This window comes from Heptranchias perlo, chromosome 1 (genome assembly GCF_035084215.1).
Source record: "Heptranchias perlo isolate sHepPer1 chromosome 1, sHepPer1.hap1, whole genome shotgun sequence".
Lineage (NCBI taxonomy): Eukaryota > Metazoa > Chordata > Chondrichthyes > Hexanchiformes > Hexanchidae > Heptranchias > Heptranchias perlo.
In genome coordinates this window covers 86,753,425-86,769,688 of record NC_090325.1, presented here as the reverse complement: position 1 = coordinate 86,769,688, position 16,264 = coordinate 86,753,425, and positions in this window count along the sequence as shown.

The following is a 16,264-nucleotide window of genomic DNA, read 5'->3' as shown; positions in this document are numbered from 1 at the left end:
ATATAGAGACATTTTTATTTTCTAAATTTGATTTCAACTGTTGATTGATGAACATCACCTTAATCAAAATTGGTAGTGCAGAATTCCAGCTATCTTAAACTGTCACCAGAAATTTCAACTTTAGCGAGGATGTAAAATGGGCAATATCGGATCACCACACTCAATTTTCATCGACTTTAATGGAAGGAAAATTGGGAGGGGTATCATAGTATCATAGTATCATACAGCACAGAAGGAGGCCTGTGTCGGCTCTTTGAAAGAGCTATCCAATTAGTCCCACTCCCCTGCTCTTTCCCAATAGTCCTGTAAATTTTTTCCCTTCAAGTATTTATCCAATTCCCTTTTGAAAGTTATTATTGAATCTGCTTCCTCCACCCTTTCAGGCAGTGCATTCCAGATCATAACAACTTGCTGCGTAAAAAAATATTCCCTCACGTCGCCTCTGATTCTTTTGCCAATCATCTTAAATCTGTGTCCTCTGGTTACCGACCCTTCTGCCACTGGAAACAGTTTCTCCTTATTTACTCTTATCAAAACCGTTCATGATTTTGAACACATCTATCAAATCTTCCCTTAACCTTCTCTGCTCTAAGGAGAACAACCCCAGATTTTCCAACCTCTCCACATAACTTCATCCCTGGTACCATTTTAGTAACTCTCTTCTGCACCCTCTATAAGGCCTTGACATCCTTCCTAAAGTGCCGTGCCCAGGATTGAACACAATACTCCAGCTGAGGCCTAACCAGTGTTTTATAAAGATTTAGCATAACTTCCTTGCTTTTGTAATTTATGCCTCTATTAATAAAGCCCAGGATCCCATATGCTTTTTTATCAGCCTTCTCAACTTGTCCTGCCACCTTCAAAGATTTGTGTGCATATACTCCCAGGTCTCTTTGTTCCTGCACCCCCTATATAGCAGGTATATAACAGGCGGTGGATCCAATATCACCCGTTTTACGCCCTCACTGAAGTTGAAGGTTCTGCCCTTTGTTTCCTGCACAAGCCTTTCTTGCATGCAGGCACTTAAAACTCCATCCTCTCAAATTACAGGGTCCTTCTAGCACTTGTCCTTCTTGTTACACCAACTGTCTGTTCACAATTGGGAATAATCCTTCAGATGCTTGCTTGCACCTAATGCTGTTACTCTAAAAGAAAATGATACACAATGCTTGTAACAAAAACTGCTTCCTGGGGGCAGGGACGGGGGAGGAGAATTCCTGACATCAGACAATTCATGCTTTATGAGAAACATGCAATGGAGCTGCTGGTGTGGCACTTCCACTTTAGTTGTGGGCAACAGAGAGGTCAGTGAACCAGTGATAACTGAAGATTAGTGAGCATAAAGCAGTATTAGTACATACTGCAATAGTTTACTGTACGCAGCAGCCAGAAAAGTCCAGAGCATTGCTGTCTCTATCTCATCCATCTGTTTGTTGGTGCACACCCATTCTTTCTTCTTCCACAGATTCCATTCCCGGTGCCATGCGCTAGTGAGTATAAAAATAGGAGGATAGAGCAGATGAATGCGTGGCAGGAGAGATGAGGGAGGGAGGGCTTTAGATTCCTGGGACATTGGGACCAGTTCTGAGGAGGTGGGACCTGTACAGGTCAGACGGGTTGCATCTCAACAGAGCCGGGACCAATGTCCACATGGGGAGGTTCACTAGTGCTGTGGGGGAGGGTTTAAACTAATTTGGATGGGCACCAGGATGTAGCATTGGAATGGAGAAACAAGGTGCACAAAGGATTGGGAGAAACAGATAACACTAGAGTAAGAAATAGTACGGTATTAGGTGGGATCAGATTAAGAGAGAGTGCAAGAAGGTCTAAGATAGGATTACACTGCATGCATGTAAACACACAAAGTATGGTAAATAAGGTTGGTGAGCTGCAGGCGCAAATAGCCACGTGGGAATATGATGCAGTGGTGATAACGGAGACCTGGCTCAAAAAAGGGCAGGATTGGGTACTAAATATTCCTGGATACAAGGTGTTCAGGAAATATAGGCAAGGAAAAAAGGAGGGAAGTGGCAGTATTAAGGAGAATATTGCAGTGCTGGAGAGAGAGAATGTGCTGCAGGGGTCAAGGACAGAATTTATTTAGTTAGAGTTAAGAAACAATAGAGGTGCCACCTACACTACCAGGTGTATTCTATAGACCACCAACTAGTGGGAAGGATATAGAGCAGCAAATTTGCAGGGAAATTACAGAGAGGTGCAAGAACTATAGAGTAGTGATAATGGGGGACTTCAACTATCCTAATATACACTGGGATAGTAATAGTGTAAGGGGCAGAGAGGAGGAAGAATTTCTGAAGTGTGTTCAGGAGAACCTTCTTGAGGAATATGTTTCCAGCCCAACGAGGAAGGAGGCATCGCTGGATCTGGTTCTAGGGAATGAGATGGGTCAAGTGGAGCAAGTATCAATAGGGGAACATTTAGGGAACATTGATCATAGTATCGTAAGGTTTAGATTAGCTACGGGAAAGGACAAGGAGCACTCTAGAGTAAAAATGCTTAATTGTAGGACAGCCAATTTCAGTGGGATGAGAACAGAACTGGCCCGGGTAAATTGGAATCAACGATTGGCAGGCAAAACTGTAATCGAACAATGGGTGGCCTTTAAAGAGGAGATAAGTCGGGTGCAGTCTAGGTACATTCCCACAATGGGGAAAGCTAGGATAAACAAAGCCAGAGCTACCTGGATGACAAAAGAGATAGAGAATAAGATGAAGCAGAAAAAGGGGGCATATGATAGATATCAGGTTGATAATACAAGTGAAAACCAGGCTGAATATAGAAAGTTCAGAGGGGAAGTGAAAAAGGAAAGAAGCGGGGCAAAGAGAGAGTATGAGAATAGACTGGCAACTAACATAAATGGGAATCCAAAAGTCTTCTACAGGCATATAAATAGTAAACGAGTAATAAGAGGAGGGGCGGGGCTGATGAGGGACCAAAAAGGAGATCTACACATGGAGGTAGGGGGCATGGTGGAGGTACTAAATGAATACTCTGCATCTGTCTTTACGAAGGAAGAAGATGCTGCCAAGGTCACAGTAAAAGAGGAGGTAGTTGAGATACTGGATGGGCTAAAAATTGATAAAGAGGAGGTACTAGAAAGGCTGGCTGTACTTAAAGTAGATAAGTCTGGATGGGATGCATCCTATGTTGCTGAGGGAAGTAAGGGTGGAAATTACGGAGGTACTGGCCATAATCTTCCAATTATCCTTAGACACGGAGGTGGTGCCAAAGGACTGGAGAATTGCAAATGTTACACCCTTTTTCAAATAAGGGTGTAAGGATAAACCCAGCAACTAAAGGCCAGTCCGTTTTACCTCAGTGGTGGGGAAACTTTCAGAAACGATAATCCGGGACAAAAGTAACAGCCACTTGGACAAGTATAGATTAATTAAGGAAAGTCAGCACGGATTTGTTAAAAGCTAATCGTGTTTAACTAACTTGGTTGAGTTTTTTGATGAGGTAACAGAGAGGGTTGATGAGGGCAACGCGGTTGATATGCTGTATATGGACTTTCAAAAGGTGTTTGATAAAGTGCCGCACAATAGGCTTGTCAGCTAAGTTGAAGCCCATGGAAAAAAAGGGGCAGTGGCAGCATGGATATGAAATTGGCTAAGTGACAGGAAACCAAAGGGTAGTGGTGAACAGTTGCTTTTTGGACTGGAGGGAGGTGTACAGTGGTGTTATCCAGGGGTCGGTAATAGGACCCCTGCTTTTCTTGATGTATATTAATGACTTGGACTTGGGTGTACAGGGCACAATTTCAAAATTTGCAGATGACACAAAACTTGGAAGTGTAATGAACAGTGAGGAGGATAGTGATAGACTTCAAGAGAACATAGATAGGCTGGTGGAATGGGCAGACACGTGGCAGATGAAATTTAATGCCGAGAAGTGCGAAGTGATACATTTTGGTAGGAAGAACGAGGAGAGGCAATAAAAACTAAAGGGTACAATTCTGAAAGGGGTGCAGGAACAGAGAAACCTGGGATATATGTACACAAATCTTTGAAGGTAGCAGGACAGGTTGAGAAAGTAGTTAATTAGAGGCATAGAATACAAAAGCAAGGAAGTTATGATGAACCTTTATAAAGCACTGGTTCGGCCACAACCAGAGTACTGTGTCCAATTCTGGGCACCGCACTTTAGGAAGGATGTGAAGGCCTTAGAGAGGGTACAGAAAAGATTTACTAGAATGGTTCGAGGGGTGAAGGACTTCAGTTATATGGATAGACTGGGGATGCTGGGGTTGTTCGCCTTAGAGCAAAGAAGGTTGAGAGGAGATTTGATAGAGGTGTTCAAAATCATGAGGGGTCTAGACAGAGTAAATAGAGAGGAACTGTTCCCATTGACGGAAGGGTCAAGAACCAGAGGGCATAGATTTAAGGTGATTGGCAAAAGAATCAAAGGCGACATGAGGAGAAGCTTTTTTACACAGCGAGTGGTTATGATCTGGAATGCACTGCCTGAGGGGGTGGTGGAGGCAGATTCAATTGTGGCTTTCAAAAGGGAATTGGATAAGTACTTGAAGGTAAAAAATTTGCAGGGCTACGGAGAAAGGGCGGGGGAGTGCAATTATACAGGGTCTTGGTGAGACCGCACCTGGAGTATTGTGTACAATTTTGGTCTCCTTACCTAAGGAAGGATATACTTGCCATGGAGGGAATGCAATGAAGGTTCACCAGACTGATTCCTGGGATGGCGGAGTAGTCATATGAGGAGAGATTGAGTAGACTAGACCTGTATTCTCTAGAGTTTAGAAGAATGAGAGGTGATCTCATTGAAACATACAAAATTCTTACAAGGCTCAACAGGGTGGATGCAGGGAGGATGTTTCCCCTGGTTACGGAGTCTAGATCCAGGAGTCACAGTCTCAAAATAAGGGATAGGCCATTTAGGACTGAGATGAGGTGAAATTTCTTCACTCAGAGGGTGCTGAATCTTTGGAATTCTCTACCCCAGAGGACTGTGGAGGCTTAGTCATCGAGTACATTCAAAACAGAGATCGATAGATTTCTAGATATTAAAGGCATCAAGGGATAAGGGGATAGTGCAGGAAAATGGCGTAGAGGTAGAAGATCAGCCATGATCTTGTTGAATGGCGGCACAGGTTCGATGGGCTAAATGGCCACCTTCTGTGCTGTAACCATTCTATGATTCTATGATTAGTCATAGCCAAGGGAGACAGATGATGATGAGGAGGAGGATGACGATGATATTGATAATACTGATTCCACTGCTTCTGGGCTTAGCCTCTTTCCTTCATCCCTGTGTTAGGTGCCCTCTCTTTCCCAGCCACCAGCTCAGAGAGCTACATCTAGAGGAGAAAGATAGTGGGATGAGGAATTGGCATATGGTGATGACGATTCATAAAGCATGAGTGAGCAAGAGAAGTGGGGAGTAGAAGAGGGCTCTGCCATTCCTGACTGGAAGCTGCAAGGACACTTCCCTTAGCTGAAGAGCTGTCAAACTAAGATCTCACTCAGAAAACGATGTTTGACAAGCATCATACTTACGTCGAGGCATTTAGGTCCATCTTCCAGGATGTGCAGCAGATGGCAAGGGTTACCCAAGATGCTGTTGACCTTTTCTGTTATGGCTTTATCTACCTGCACTTACAGGGAATTATGTATTGAACCTCTCGCTATTGCTGTTCACTTGCACCCTTCACATCTTTCCAGTGAGTGTTTACTCCAATTCCTTGTTTTTATCCTCCCAAAGTATTATGTCATACTTATCCACATTAAATTGATTCTGCCACCTGTCTGCCCATTCCACTAACCTGTCTGCTTTATGAAGTCTTTTAGAGTCCCCTCACTGTTTGCCAAACCTCCCACTTTTGTGTATTTGAAAAATTTCAAGATTGTGCTCCCTATACACAAGTTAAATTTTTTTATAAATACTGAGAAAAACATTGGGCCCAGCACTGAACCCATGGGACACATCATTTCCAACTTCCAATACGAGCAACACTCATTTACCATAGCTCTTTGTTTCCAGTCTGTCAACTAATTTGTTCTCTGTTACCTGGCCCCAATAACATCAAAAAAAGGAAATTCAGGGCCAGAAATATATTTGTGCATAAATTAATATTTCACTTCTATTACAATTTTTCCCACACTATTTCATAATATGCATTAATAAGAAATATTACCATGCTGTATTTTATTGCCCATTTATAAATATTTTAAGTATGTAAAGCTAAGTGTAAAATGGACTTGCTGTTCTATTTTAAATTGCAGAATTCAATTCATTTGAAATGTTCGCTTTGGCTCAGTGCTAGCACTCTCTCTTCTGAGTCAAAAGGTCATGCGTTCAAGCCCTGCTTCAGAAACTTGAGCACAAAGTCCATGTTGACATTTCACTGCAGTACTAAGGGAGTGCTGCACTGTTGGAGGTGCTGTCTTTCAGATGAGGTGTCAAACTGAGGCCCTGCTCGCCTGCTCAGTTGGGCGTAAAATAATTCTCCTGGTGTCCTAACGAACATTTATCCCTCAACCGATATCCCTAAAACAGATTGTTTATCTTATTGCTGTTTTTGGGACCTTGTTGTGCGTGAATTGGCTGCCGCATTTCCTATATTATAACAGCTACCACACTTCTAAAGTACTTAATTGGCTTTAAAGCACCTTGAAACGTCCTGAGCAAATGAAAGATGCTGTATAAATGCAAGATTTTTCCTCTCTTTAAGTCTCCACATTTTAAAGTGTTTTCACCATTTGTACAGAGTTAAAAATAATGAATGCATTTGGTGCAAAGTTATTTGAAAACTTCAGAAAATAACTCAATTCATTAATTGAACTAGTTTATGTAAATTCCTTTACACCATTTCTCTGGGATTTCTGCTGATCTTATGTCGAAGTTAGGGTGGATGATTTTGAGAACCCCCCACAAAAATTCAACCCCCTTCTGACTGGACAGATTACAAAAACCTCAGAGTTTTTGTTTGCTTTTTTTTATATCTAGCTTTAGAAAGCCAGACAAAAGGAATAATATATTTTCGAATGAAATAATATTTAACAATTTTGATCAAGCTCATGACTTAAAAAAAACAGGTAATTTTATTTTTAATTCAACTGCTGCAAATCATTAAGGCACATTGCTAAATTAGTAGGAGAGCTTTGAAGAGCACAGCAGGTTGTGACGGAATGATTCACCCAATTATACATTGGGCTCACTCGTCGCCTGTCATAACAATTTCTGAAATTACATTCATATTTTATTCAAGTAGGAGAATAATGTCAATTGGATTGTGTTGTTAATGCAATGCTCTATGGTAGCACAAGACATGCTTGAAAAGTTGAAAGGTTCAGTAAAAAAGTGAAAATCTGCTAACCAGAGCAGAAAAATGCTTTTTCTATCCCCTGAGATATCTTTCTCAAACCATTGAACCGTTGGAACTGCCTCATGGGTTGCGTGTTGCAGTGGCTCATCACACTGCCCTTCTAGCTCAGGGAATCTACGACACATCAGACTGAAAAGGCCTGAAAATCCATGGACCCTTTTAAAGGGGTGGAAGTGTGCTGCAGTGGAACTTACGCCTGACATTTTTTCCAGATGCCAAACGTATCCTGAATCCCAGGGACACAATAGAGGTGCCCGTCTGGCTGAAGGGCCGGAAAATTGGAGCAGCACCTTGCTAAAGATCAAATTTTACAAAAAATAGTTTAGTCCTTGCAGAGAATATCTGGGTGGCTGTTTTAAATTCCATCCCCTCCTCCATCTCAGCAGCACAAATGCCAGATTCTCACCTTCCCCCAACCCAGGAATTTCAGGCCCACAGAGTCTAAGTGAAATGAGTCTGTGCAGTCTCAGCCTAGTTTTTAGTGGATGCACAGACATATGATTTCTTCTGTTAGTTATTTGCAGTGAAATTGTGAACACTAATATAAAGAATACAATTTCACTGCAAGATAAGATTGCAGGTGGATTTTATGGCCTAGAAATTTGATGGTGTCTAAGCATCCAATATGGTGGGCGGGGCCGCGCACTATTTACACGCTGGAAGTGAGAAGCTGGCCATATTGGATCGGGCTGCTCTATAGGCGTCCATGGTGCAAGCCAGAACTATTAAAAACTATAAATAAATAAAATATTCAAATTAGGGTCCTACACTGTTTTCTGATATTGGTCTGCCTCAGCACCGGATTTGTCACATGATAAACTCGCCTAGCAACTCGTGGCGTTAGCAAGCAGAAAGGACCCTCCAGCCGCGCTATTTAAAGGGCTCATTAACTACTTTCCAGTTAGTTGTTGATTCATCATTTGAGGCTACTGGTTAACTTCTGTGTGTTTATTGGCCTGTTTTCTGATTATGAAAACTTAATTCTGAATTCTGAGAAGATTTTGCTGGTGCTGGACTGTTTTTGACTGCCTTCTAAACAATTATACTGCAGTCATGGATGATCTGGTGGGGCTGTCATTTGCACTATGGAGGAGGGGGAACTGCAAGGAAGACATGAGAGAGCAAGAGCAGCTTGCGGAAGACGGAGGAGGAGGGCACTGTGCAGGAGGCAATACCCACAGCGGGTCTTCAGGGAGCACTTCTCCTACCTCAACTTCTCTGAGGAGCAATGTCACAGGCACCTCCACTTCATAAAGGAGACTGTCACTGAGCTATGTAACCTACTGCAACCACAACTCAACCTTGTACCACGGTATTGACAGCACTGCCTGTGGCTGTCAAGCTCAACGTGGCCCTTAACTTTTATGCCACAAACTCCTTTCAGGTGCAGCAAGTGATATCAGCAACATCTCACAGTTTTCAGTCCACCGTTGTATTAGGGAGGTCGCCAAGGCTATCTACGCCTGGAGGAATATCTACATCTCTTTCCCCATGGACAGAGCAAAGCAGGATGTGAGTGCACTAGGCTTCAACAAGATCTTAGGTGGCATAGACTGCACTCACATTGCCTTGCATGCTCCCCAACACCAGCCTGGCATCTTTGTCAATTGAAAGTGATTCCATGACTGCAACGTCCAGCTGGTTTGTGACCACAGGCAGCGCATCATGCATGTCTATGTCCGGTTTCCTGGCAGCAGTCATGGCTCATTCGTCATGTGCCAGTTCTTTGTGCTGCCTTTATTCCAACCTGGCTGTCAGGTCACAGGCTCGCTATTGGGGCGACAAGGGCGATCCCCTTCAGACTTGGCTCATGGCTCCAGTCAGTAATCTGGGCACAGACGTAGAGCAGGCCTACAACGAGAGTCCTGCCGCCACAAGGAATATCATCAAGCAGTAAATTGGCATGCTCAAGTAATGATTTTGCTGCCTGGACCGCTCCGAAGGAGCTTTGCAGTACACCCCTGAGCATGTATCCACATTTGTGGTCATCTACTGCTTGCTTCATAGAGGGCTCCGTTACAAACATGCAATCTTTTTTGCTCGATTTTGTTGAGGGGGCTGGAATCCTGGGGTCTAGCAGCATTGAGGGGTAAAAGACCAAACAGAATATGGATTTATCCATTCTGAGCTGTCAGGTCAGTTCCTGGCCTGAAGCTGGTTTCATACACAAAATGTGCTTTAATGATATAGTTACTTATGGTACATTTATTATATAACTAAACTACAGTAATTAGTTACAATGCTTACAATTGGCTAATGTAGGGTGATGTAATTAGCTCATCATGGGAAAGGCTAAATATGAACAAAGACGGTGATATCATTAACCAGCTTGGTTTAACTAAAAGGTATTCAAAATTCAATTGGTTTGTCTTTTAAGAGAAAAAAAATCCATGAAGTAAGATTTTTTCAGCTAATAAACTGAAAAAGGTACATATCCCACTATTACATGATTCTATCTGTGCTATGTTTCTCCAATAGTTATCACAGCTGTTCCCTTTTTCTTTTTCTCTTGCTGCCTTTGACTTATGAGAACAGATTTTCCTCTCAATGTGCCTGGGCATAAAGAATCTCTTGAGCAGAGCACGTAGAGGAAAATCAGGCAAGGAAGATTGCCTCTTCATCTGTCCATTTAAAAAAACTGATCGCAGCAAAATGGTTAATTTTATTATCAGGTTATTTTACATAAAAGCATTACTTCACGTGGCTTCCAAGATTTCCACTCAACAGCACCTAATTACTGTTTCCCTTTTCATAATTATGGATCCATAAACAAATCTTATGCAAATTGGGATTTATTTTTGAATTGTAAATGTAAATAGGACAGTGTATGCATCTCTTTCTTTCTCTGTTTCTCAGCTTGACATGTTTTCTGAAGTAAAAATGAATATTTTGTTAAAAAGTTTAGCTGAAAATCTACTCAAATTTAGTGTCCAGTTTGTATTGAAGTCATTTTCAAAAACTACACCAATTTGACTTTCCCACTGAGAAAAATCAATTGTTTAGAATTTAAACATAAACAAAAGCTGTCACAGGTGCATAATCAATACTGTGTGCCATATTTGTCATGAGTCGCTGGTTCTTTCTCACACAGACACATGCACACATACACATGGTGAAAGTTATTTCAAAAGACACTTTTGAGTGATTTAATTAATTCTCTTTTTTTTCTCTCTGTAATACCTGAGCCAGACAGGTCCATAGTACTCCAAGACACTGTTCATAATTGATCCAGCACATTAATAGAACCTAGAGGGCTAGACTGTCACTGGGGGTTTGGATTCTTTTAATGAGTTTCAGATACCCCTGCAATATAATGCAGAGGTATACTAAGGGGTAGAATGGTCCTTGCTTGACAAGTAATGGGAAGGTTACAAGTGCTAAAGTACTAATAAGCTGTGTGCCTGTAGCTGGTTAAACTTCAGTAGTACCCCTGTAAACAATTGTGGGTGCCTAAGCCTTAGCTCTGGCACTCTATGCTTAAGCTTTCTGGACTTAGGTAAGTACAGTGCCCTTATGGGGAGGGAATGTGAACCCTATATTGAGCATCCAGAAATTCTACATGCATAGATTTCTCTATCTTGGTTTGAAGTCTTGGTGATGGGTTTTCGCACGTGTCAGACCCAGCTGTCCAAAATATAAATTACTGAAAGAACAAGCTAATGGGCATCCCCAGGCAGCTGGCCAGTGAATCAAAATTGGATTTCAGGCCAGTGTCACTGGCAGCGGCCCTCAGGTAGGTCCTGGAAGGGGGTTGGAGGGAGATTGGGAGGGAACAGCACAATTGGGAGGGAGGGGAAGTGATTGGAAAGGAGGGAAGAGATCGGGAGCGGGCCAACAAGTCTTCGGCATTGCAGTGGGCTCCATATTAAGGTAAATATTTTTCAACAAAGTTACCTTTGTTGAAAAATATTTGCGGCCTCCAACGGTCCCTTTAAGGATCGCTGGTTTGGCTGCACGTGGACCACATTTTCCTGAAGCCAGCCCAATTTTGGGAAGGGGCCTCAAACAGGCATTCGGCCCCCTATTTGCATATGCAAAGGGCCTAACACCCGTTTCAGGTGCAGACCGTGGACGCCTATTTTTCTGTATTTACCAATACGACGGGCGGCGCACATGCAGCGTGGAATATTGGACACTTTGATGTTGGTTTTATGTCTGTAAAATGGGTGCAGCATCAAACAATTTCTAGGCCAGTCTCTGGTCTTTCATTAAAACTATAGTAAAAGAATATCATCTATTTTAATCTGAGTTACCATAGTTTTTTTTTACTAAATGTAAAAAACACTATTGCTTAACAGAACAATATTTCTGTATTTGTCACATTGGCCTCAGGTATTTAGAATATTAACTGAACTCAATTTGGTGGCTGACTCCCAATCAGCTAATAATCTAGAAAAATGGCAGCAGATGGCCAGGCTATTGGGATAGAATCGCATGTCTGACGGCTTAAATCTAGAGCCTGGATTTTAACTGCCAGCCGGTTTCTGGTGAGTTAATTTCCCGCCCACCCGTGGTAGAATGAGACCCGGCCAATTTTTACAGCCAGGCCTCATTTAGATCCTGCTGGACGACATCCCATCCATTCTGTGTGGGAAGTCAGCAGGAAATCACGCCAGCCCACAGCTACCCGCCGATACCAGGGAGGTGTTGAGATCGGCTTCAGGGACCGTCTTGCATTTGGAAATGTGGGAGAGTTGAGGGGGGGGGGTAGTCCGCGAAAAGGGAGGCCTAGGCTTTTCCTTGAGGAACCTAAAGGGGCACTTCTGCTCCTCCTGGCCCCAAAAGGAAAGTGAAAAAAACATACCTGTTGGGGCCTCTTCTTGCACCGGTTCCTCTTCACCGGTTCCTCTTCACCACTGTCTTCATCTGGCAGAAAAGCCACTGCTCAAGCCATCCCGGAGCCCTCTGAATTTGGGTAGGTGTCCTTGCTGCCTGCTCAGTACAGCAGGTTAAAATTCTGAACGGTCAGCTCCAGGACAGGTATGTAACCTAGGCAATTTTAAATGCCCACACACCAAGGACTCGGTTTTCCTGGGAAATTGTGGGTGCGTTGGGGGCGGGGGGCTCCGAAAATCCGGGAAATCCCATTCGGGTTCAGAGCCCAGCTCCAACCCGCCGACTTCTGAGTTCCCCATGGATGCACCTGTGCGTGCGGGCGTCCCAAATCCGGAAGTCCCGCCAGCAATTAAAGCCGGCAGGATGATAGTTAAAGAGCCAAATGTACCTCATTGAGGTACTTAAGGCACTTTACTTGTGACATATTATGTAGTTAGAACGATTTTTAACTTACCTGGGCAGCTTTCCCACGGCTTCTGATTCACACCTGGTGAAGGGCCGGATCAGGCAAAAAGAAACAAAATAAATTAAATAAAAAACCATTGCATGAAGTTAAAACACAAAATCAACCTACCTTTCCACCCTGCTCTGATGTCCGATGTCTCCCTCTCCGATCTCCCCCTCCCCCTGATCTTCCGTTCCAGTGCCAGATGACGTCTCGCTCTCTCTCTTTCTCTCCCTTCCCCCTCGCATTGCAGCTCCTGGAAGCAGCCAGCCTGTCAATCAGGCTGGCTGCTGGGAGCGAAACACAGAGAGCACGTTAATCAGCATCAGTTACGATGCGATTGCGTCAGAAACAGTGAGTTTTATTTGGGTTTGCCACGCGCACCTTCACCCGTGCCCCCCCCACTGCCAACCCGCCACCATTTCAAAATTGAGTCCCAAATTTCCACCGGTTTCAATAAGTTCGATATTGTAGTGGTGATAACGGAGACCTGGCTCAAAAAAGGGCAGGATTGGGTACTAAATATTCCTGGATACAAGGTGCTCAGGATAGGGAAGGAAAAAAAAAGGAAAGGGGGGGTTGGCAATACTAAGGAGAATAGTGCAGTGCAGGAGAGGTAAGATTTCCTTGAGAGGTCAAGGACAGAATCTATTTGGTTAGAGTTAAGAAACAATAGAGGTGCCATTACACTACTTGGTATATTCTATAGGCCACCAACTAGTGGGAAGGATATGGAGGAGCAAATTTGCAGGGAAATTACAGAGGTGCAAGATCTATAAAGTAGTAATAATGGGGATTTCAACTATCCTCATATAGACTCAGATAGTAATAGTGTAGAGGGCAAGGAGGGGGAGGAATTTCTGAAGTGTGTTCAGGAGAACTTTCTTGATCAGTATGTTTCGGGCCCAACAAGGAAGGAGGCATTGCTGGATCTGGTTCTGGGGAATGAGGTGGGTGAAGCGGAGCAAGTGTCAGTGGGGGAACATTTAGGGAACAGTGATCATAGTATCATAAAGTTTAGATTAGTCATGGAAAAGGACAAGGAGCAATCCAGAGTAAAAATACTTAATTGGAGGAGGGTCAATTTCAGTGGGTTGAGAACGGATCTGGCCCGGGTAAATTGGAATCAAAGATTGGCAGGCAAAACTGTAATCAAACAATGGGCGGCCTTTAAAGAGGAGATGGTTCGGATACAGTCTAGGTACATTCCCACGAGGGGGAAAGGTAGGGCAACCAAAGCCAGAGCTCCATGGATGACAGAAGAGATAGAGATTAAGATGAAGCAGATAGCAGATTGATAATACAAGTGAGAACCAGGCAGAATATAGAAAGTAGAGGAGAAGTGAGAAAGGAAATCAGAGGGACAAAGAGAGAGTACGAGAATAGACTGGCAGCTAACATAAAAGGGATTCCAAAAGTCTTCCACAGGTAAATAGCAAACGGGTAGCAAGAGGAGGGGTGGGGCCGATTAAGGACCAAAAAGATCTATGCTTGGAGGCAGAGGGCATGGCTGAGGTAATAAATGAGTACTTTGCACCTGTCTTTACCAAGGAAGAAGATGCTGCCAAAGTCACGGTAAAAGAGGAGATAGTTAAGATACTGGATGGGTTAAAAAAAATGATAAAGAGGAGGCACTAGAAAGTCTGGCTGTATTTAAAGTAGAAAAGTCATCCGGTCCGGATGGGATGCATCCTAGGTTGCTGAGAGACGTAAGGGTGGAAATTGCAGAGGTGCTGGCCATAAATCTTCCAATCCTCCTTAGATATAGGGATGGTGCCAGAGAACTGCAAATGTTACACCCCTGTTCAAAAAAGGGTGCAAGGATAAACCCGGCAACTATAGGCCAGTCAGTTTAACCTCAGTGGTGGGGAAGCTTTTAGAAACAATAATCCAGGACAAAATTAATAGGCACTTCGTCAAGTGTAGATTAATAAAGGAAAGCCAGCATGGATTTGTTAAAGGCGAATCATATTTAACTAACTTAACGGAATTTTTTTGAGAAGGTAACGGAGAGGGTTGATGAGAACAATGCAGTTGATGTGGTGTATCTGAACATCAAAAGGCATTTGATAAAGTGCCACATGATAGACATCAGCAAAATTGAAGCCCATGGAATAAAAGGGGCAGTGCAGCACGGATACAAAATTAGCTAAGAGACAGGAAACACAGTAGTGGTGAATGGTTGTTTCTCGGACTGGAGGAAGGTATTTAGTGGTATTCCCCTGGGCTTGGTGCTGGGACCGCTGCTTTTTAAAAAAATATATATATTTATTAATGACTTGGGTGTACAGGGTACAATTTCAAAATTTGCAGATGACGCAAAACTTGGAAGTGTAGTAAACAGTGAGGAGGATAGTAATAGACTTCAAAAGGACATAGACAGGCTGGTGGAATGGGCGGACACATGGCAGATGAAATTTAACACAGAGAAGTACGAAGTGATTCATTTTGGCAGGATGAGGAGAGGTAAACTAAATGATACAATTCTAAAAGGGGTGCAGGAACAAAGAGATCTGGGGATATATGTGCACAAATCTTTGAAGGTGGCAGGACAGGTTGAGAAAGCGATTAATAAAGCATCCTGGGCTTTATAAATAGAGGCATAGACTACAAAAGCAAGGAAGTTATGTTGAACCTTTATAAAACACTAATTTGGCCACAACTGGAGTATCATGTCCAATTCTGGGTTCTGCACTTTAGGAAGGATATCAAGTCCTTAGAGAGGGTGCAGAAAAGATTTACTAGAATGGTTCCAGGGTTGAGGGACTTCAGTTACATGGATAGACTGGAGAAGATGGGGTTGTTCTCCTTAGAGCAGAGACGGTTAAGAGGAGATTTGATAGAAGTGTTCAAAATCATGAAGCGTTTAGATAAAGTAAACAAAGAGGAACGGTTCCCATTGTCGGACGGGTAGAGAACCAGAGGACACAGATTTAAGGTGATTAGCAAAAGAATCAAAGGCAACATGAAGAAAAACTTTTTTTTTAAAAATGCAGCAAGTAGTTATGATCTGGAATGCGCTGGTGGTGGAAGTAGATTCAATCCTGACTTTCAAAAAGGAATTGAATACTTGAAGGAAAAAAATTTGCAGGGCTACAGGGAAAGAGGACAAACTGGATTGCTCTTACAAAGAGATGGCATGGGCTCAATGGCGCCCTTCTGTACTGTAACCATTCTATGAAGTGAATTACTGCAGTAACTAATTGTGGACAAAATTTATTCCAATGACTAAAATTATTCAGTTAGCTAGCTCCTCCTGTTCAGATCAGTTTTTTCTTCTCATGGCAATTTTTATACTTTGATGTTAAATTTAAATATACTCCAGAAAAATCATCATATAAAGGCAACTAATAGGCCTCTGATAAGGTATTTTTGCCCATCTTAGCATCTTGCCTCTGGCAGTGCCTCTATTTGAAGGATGAATTAGACCTTGCTAAGTTGATATGTCCATTTTTAGTATTCTCGGCACATCATGGGAGACTATTAAGAGGGCCATGAGGACAAGCCAGGGAACGTCCCTTGTGCAAGAACTAAACTCTAGCATGCAGGATAGAACTTCCAAAATGAAGATTTTCTGTTGGATTCAAGCAAGAGCTTTATCTGTACAGTTTGCCCAGGCA